The sequence below is a fragment of the Salvelinus fontinalis genome, unplaced genomic scaffold (assembly GCF_029448725.1).
Source record: "Salvelinus fontinalis isolate EN_2023a unplaced genomic scaffold, ASM2944872v1 scaffold_1098, whole genome shotgun sequence".
Taxonomy (NCBI): Eukaryota; Metazoa; Chordata; class Actinopteri; order Salmoniformes; family Salmonidae; genus Salvelinus; species Salvelinus fontinalis.
In genome coordinates, this window is record NW_026601307.1 from 42,501 (window position 1) to 48,134 (window position 5,634).

At 44.3% G+C, this 5,634-nt stretch overlaps 1 protein-coding gene and 1 long non-coding RNA gene across 3 annotated transcripts in view; one reads left to right on the forward strand and one right to left on the reverse strand.

Annotated features, from left to right (window-relative positions):
- Positions 1-3,108, reverse strand: part of LOC129848678 (protein FAM135A-like) — a 40,907-nt gene extending 37,799 nt beyond the window's left edge. The window contains exon 1 of one of the 2 annotated variants that reach the window (XM_055915771.1): positions 2,368-2,874. The gene's annotated coding sequence lies outside the window, so the exon portion shown is untranslated. Of the gene's footprint in view, positions 1-2,367; positions 2,875-2,918 lie in introns of those variants that run through there. The other variant, XM_055915770.1, reaches the window with a different exon arrangement.
- A 115-nt stretch (positions 3,109-3,223) lies between these two features.
- Positions 3,224-5,634, forward strand: part of LOC129848679 (uncharacterized) — a 6,875-nt gene continuing 4,464 nt past the window's right edge. The window contains exon 1 of the long non-coding RNA XR_008758527.1: positions 3,224-3,500. This is a non-coding gene — a long non-coding RNA (uncharacterized LOC129848679). The remainder of the gene's footprint in view (positions 3,501-5,634) is intronic.

Genomic DNA, 5,634 nt, shown 5'->3' on the forward strand with positions numbered 1-5,634 from the left:
TCTTAGGGACAGAGGAGAATTGAACCTAGTCTGACACACACAGGTGGAACGAAGACCCAGAGGGCAGATTTGGCGCAATGGAGCTGAGAGAAATTGGCAAAGCAAAATTACCCAGAAGCCCTTTAAATTACTCATGTGAGGAATGAATAAATGACAGTCTTGTGGATCTAATGGTGCCATGTTCCTGGCAAGGAAAGCAGACTGGAGTTGGAGGGGAAGACAATATGGCCGGCTGCAGATTTGAAGGAGATATATGGCTTAGATGTGACTGAACTAAAGAGACCTGGGCTGGGTTGTTTAGAAAACACACAGGAAAGAGGCCAAGTAGGGCAGAGAGGGTACAGCTGGCAGGGTTGTTATGATGTCTAATGCCGAGGAAGCCTTGAATACAGACTGCTTAGATCTCTCCCTAACACTCTCTCCCACCAGGTCTGTCGTGTTCGGTCTCTCTGATCTCTGACTTTCTCTCTCCGTCTCTACCTCTCTCTCCGGCTCTCTCTGTCCGTTTCTCTCATTTTCCTCCCTCTCTATCCCCCTGCCCCCACTCTTTCACTCAGAGATGAAGGAGGGAGACAAGCAACAAGACTGGCATGGTTCTCAGGCAGATAACCAGAGAGACTCTTATGTATTCATAAACAACCAAGGCAAGCCCCCATACATAACAAGCTCTCCATCTTACAGAATGCTGTAAATTATTGAGTGAAAAATGCAGGGAATTGACTTTAATCATATCAACACCGTATTCATAAAGCTTCTCCTCAGAGTAGGAGTGCTGATCTGGGAACAGTTATGCATTTTAGATTATAATGAATGGACAGGGAGGACCTGATCCTTGATCAGCACTCCTCCTCTAGGCAATGCTTTACTTATTAATACAGGCACATAAATTATAGGATAGACAAGAATATCACTGTCTAACTCTAACAGTCGCATCATCCATAGACAGGCTGCAAGAAAATGAGAACACTATGTTGCATGAGAACACCGTCTCTGGGTTTCCATAGTTTCCATAGCCATGTCATAAAGCGGACGTGCTGGGAGCAGGGCATGTTAAAACCTGTTGCACATTTCTCTTATATGGGACAACACCAGTACCTGCATCTGCATGCTTCACAAAGCAAAGTGCATTCAAATGGAGATGGCATGGCTATCTGAAACAGGGCCAGAGATAGTGGTGCCAAGCCAACTTTAATTACAACATGCCTTCTATTTCTCACCTGAGTGCAACGTTTCAGTTTGAGTGATCAGATGGGTTCCTTTAAGTTGGAACTAGTTAGAAAACGTTGTGGTGGTGAGCTGCTCCGAGTTCAGTTACAACGCCTAGATCCACTGAGTTATGTCTACCAGTAGGGTCTACCTGTCCAGCAGGGTGTTTACTTTGCAAGGCAGAGTGTGCACGCTGGTTTAGGCTACTGTTTGCATGGCCAGCTACCTATTTACTAACTGAACAAATAATCAAACAGTCAAATGACTGAGATTTAGCAACACAATCACAATTCACAACTGAACTGACACAATGATGCACAACAATACAGTCTAGATCTAAGACAACATTACAGATTGTACTGATGAGGCAACAGGAGGAATGTAGCCTACTTAAGATAAACCGGAGAGTCACCCTTATTGTTCTTCCCTCATAACTCAGCATGATGCAGACTAGAACACATCTAGGTTACAGTACAGTACAGTATACTTAGCTAGTGTGCATGTGCTTTTCTAATCAGCTGCGTAGTGTGGTGCCAACACGTTTCCTTCCTGAGTGCAGCTATGTGCACTGGCTGATTAATAATTCACCTTATAATAATCTATGGAATTCACACTCCACTCCCTGGTCTTTTGAAGCCAGTGCTATTCCTGGAAGTTAAATGACTGTAGAGAAACAGTAAGCCCCAATCATGAATATGACAGTTCCAGTTTATTGATCTTTGCCAAGCAAAACAACTACGCTACCTGTGTCTGAATGCTCCCTGAGTGTCTTCAACAATCATACCTGTAGGCTACCTGCCTCTTTTTCCAACCTAGTCACACTCTTGACAGTGAGTCCATGAGGATACTTCAACATTGTGTAGGTAGCTTGCAAGCTAGCTAGTTACGCAACTGAACAGCAATAACATTTTGACAACTTACTGAGAATAAATAACCCAAGTCATGACTGAGAAGAGGTATAACAACATGGTATAGCTAGTTAGCTAACGTTAACTAGTTACCTTGACTGATGGAACGTATGACAGTTCAGGGGAGAGTAACATTTATATCCCCAGGTCTAGGAGCGTACTAATTAAGGGTTATGGTTCGGTAGTTAGTTAGCTATGTAACACATGCAGAAAACACTTAGTTTATATAGGTCCTGTTGATTGAGCAACTTACATAGGCCTACTATTTCCTCAAAAGTTTCACAGGATCATTCTCAGATGTTGAAATATTCTGTGACCATCCCCTACTGCAAACAAGGACAGAATGAATCACCACACAAAATCTGTCTCCCTAGTGTAGTTAGCTACCTAGCCAGCTTCTACCATCAAAACGTCATAGCAAGATAACTAGTTAACTGGGAATTCTGTCAACTAACTAACTAGCTGGTGTTTCTTCGGAATAAACAGACAACAACATATTGAGTCAACAATGTACAGTAGTTAACGTTATATAGATAATGTGTTGGCTACAGTAGTTAACGTTAGTTAAAGTAGCTGTCAGTCTCACCACATTGCTAGTTTTGCAGTAACTAGCTAACCGTCCTTACTTAGCTAGCCAGCACGATAACTTTAAACTCGTAACTAGTTAACTAGCTAATCTTTCAAGCTGTAAAGCAGCAGCAGCCAATGGCTTTATTTTCACACATCGGATCTGTGCTGTATCGTTACCGTCATCTAGTAGCTAGCTAGCTAGCTCGTTGGCGCGTTGATCTACTCAGTACTCACCAGATTCTGTGACGACAGATCACTTCTTCTGATAGTTAAAATACGAAATACTATAACAAAACAGCATTAAGCCGACTTCAAAACCAAACGGGACAACGACATGGGTAGTCAATCCAGTCCCTTGATCTTGCACACAGCTTCGGCAGCCTGGCAAGGCTAGCGACGTTCGGTTTGAAAAAAAGGAAAACACTGGAAAAGACCACGCACGTTCTCGAACATATAAACTGCGCAGTTGCTGCGCAGATCCTGTCAAGTGGTACTCTGACCTCCTTGCCGGTGACTCTTTTGGTGCTTTCAAGACATCTGGAAACTCGGAAATAACCGAGGTCAAATCATGAACTTGCCCTTCACACCTCTGGCCATAGCCAAACCGATTGTTTTCTAGGGCTCATGGTTGCCAGGGGCCTTATCACACAGTGGGGTCAGCCAATCACAGCTTTGGTTCCAGATCCCCAGATTCTGCCTCTCTCAGTCTCCTTCAAGCAGACACAGAGAGACCAGCAAGCTCATCTCTGACCTGCACAACAACAGCTGGACTCACTCATAATTCTTTGGACATGTGGGATGGTGTACTAGCACAAAGTGAGTGTGTAACATGTATATAATTATTGCTTATTGTTCTTTATAGTTTTTACTATTGCCTATTGCATTCTGCCTCTGTGTGTATCGTTGATAGCATACCCATTTATACAGTCCTTCATTACAATTACTATTGCTCTCTTGCTATCATATAGTATGTACAATGTATTCATTACCCCTGTTTTCTGTCCAGTACAGAACTACTACCATTCCACTACCTTCCCATGTACATTTCATCCGTGTGTGTGTGTGTGTGTGTGTGTGTGTGTGTGTGTGTGTGTGTGTGTGTGTGTGTGTGTGTGTGTGTGTGTGTGTGTGTGTGTGTGTGTGTGTGTGTGTGTGTGTGTGTGTGTGTGTGTGTGTGTGTGTGTAAATAAAGTATCCTTGTGTGTAACTCTGAGGTTGCCTTATTCCCCTTTTACCGGGGGAGGTGCTGGCAGGTTATTAAAGATCAGCCCAAATGGAGAGTCCCTCGCTTTCAGGTACCATAGAGAATGATAGAGGACTCTAGTGCCCAAAAGCCTGTTTTAGCATTGGCAGGGTCAGTGAGGGCTTTCATTGTTTACTGGGTGGGACTTCCTATGTGTTGAGGAGGGATCACACAATGCCATCCAGGTCATCAGGAGGGATCAGCTATTGAATTATACCTGTGAGCAAATATTCCATACCTGCAGGTGGCAGTAAGTCCCCAACCATGCCTTTATAGCTGTTCAAACACACTCAAGGTGGTAGTATGCACACTTTCAGTTTGTTTATCACCTCATTGAAAATGGACTACTTCAAAATGGAGATGGCCTCAATGGCTCGCTCACAGACTCCATAATAGGACAGATACAAAGAAGAGTCCTCTATCATTCTCTATGAGTGGTAATTGTTAGGACTGATATGACAGATCCAGATTCCTCACTGATTGAGTTTAGATGGATTGCTTGGTACACCCCTTACATCTGGATATGGTTGGAGATGAGGCATGGCAGGGTAAATGTGAAATCATATTCTATAACTCCTATCTATTATAGTGGTTCAGGGGGAACTGGCAGAACAGGGCTTGAACCAGTGACCCTGTAGGGTGGCGACCACCTGTGCCATAAAAGCCCTGGCCGCTTTGCAGACGCAGACGTGCAGTAGTCTTTAGAATACTCTGTTAACTTTCTGTTGACATGTGATCTCTGACACCTATTGGATACTGTGAAAAAGGAATGATGCAACTCCCAAAGATATCTGTAATGTTATAGTGTAAACCAGGGGTAGGTAACCCTGGTCCTGGAGGGCCGCAGAATCTTCAAGTTTTTGATTTAACCGACCTGGAAGACCAAGTGTGTTGAATTTAGGCCATCACTGAACTGATCAATTAACTACGTTGCTCAGCTCCGCGTGCTGCCTAGTTGGAACAGAATCCTGCAGTACCTGTGGCACACCAGAAACAGCCCTGATGTAGGCTATGTATTACATATTACTGCAGGCTATAGGCTACAAAATAATATATCATATTGGGAGCCAATAGTCTGTTTACATTCTACTTTAATTTGATCTTTGACTTGTATGTACACGGTAATGCATGTGATAAAGACATGGAGTATGTCCCAGATGGCACCCTATTGTGCATTTATTTTGACCAGAGCCCTATGGATACCCTATGGGCCACCCTATGGATACCCTATGAGCCACCCTATGGGATACCCTATGGATACCCTATGGGCCACCCTACGGATACCCTATGAGCCACCCTATGGGATAACCTATGGGCCACCCTACGGATACCCTATGGGATAACCTATGGGCCACCCTACGGATACCCTATGGGATAACCTATGGGCCACCCTATGGATACCCTATGGGCCACCCTATGGATACGCTATGGGCAACCCTATGGATACCCTATGGGCCACCCAATGGAGACCCCATGGGCCACCCTATGCATACCCTGTGGATACCTTATGGGATACCCTATGGGCCACCCTATGGATACCCTGTGGATACCCTATGGATACTCTATGGATAACTTATGGGCCACCCAATGGATACCCTGTGGATACCCTATGGATACTCTATGGAAAACTTATGGGCCACCCAATGGATACCCTGTGGATACCCTGTGGATACCCTATGGGATACCCTATGGATACTCTATGGATAG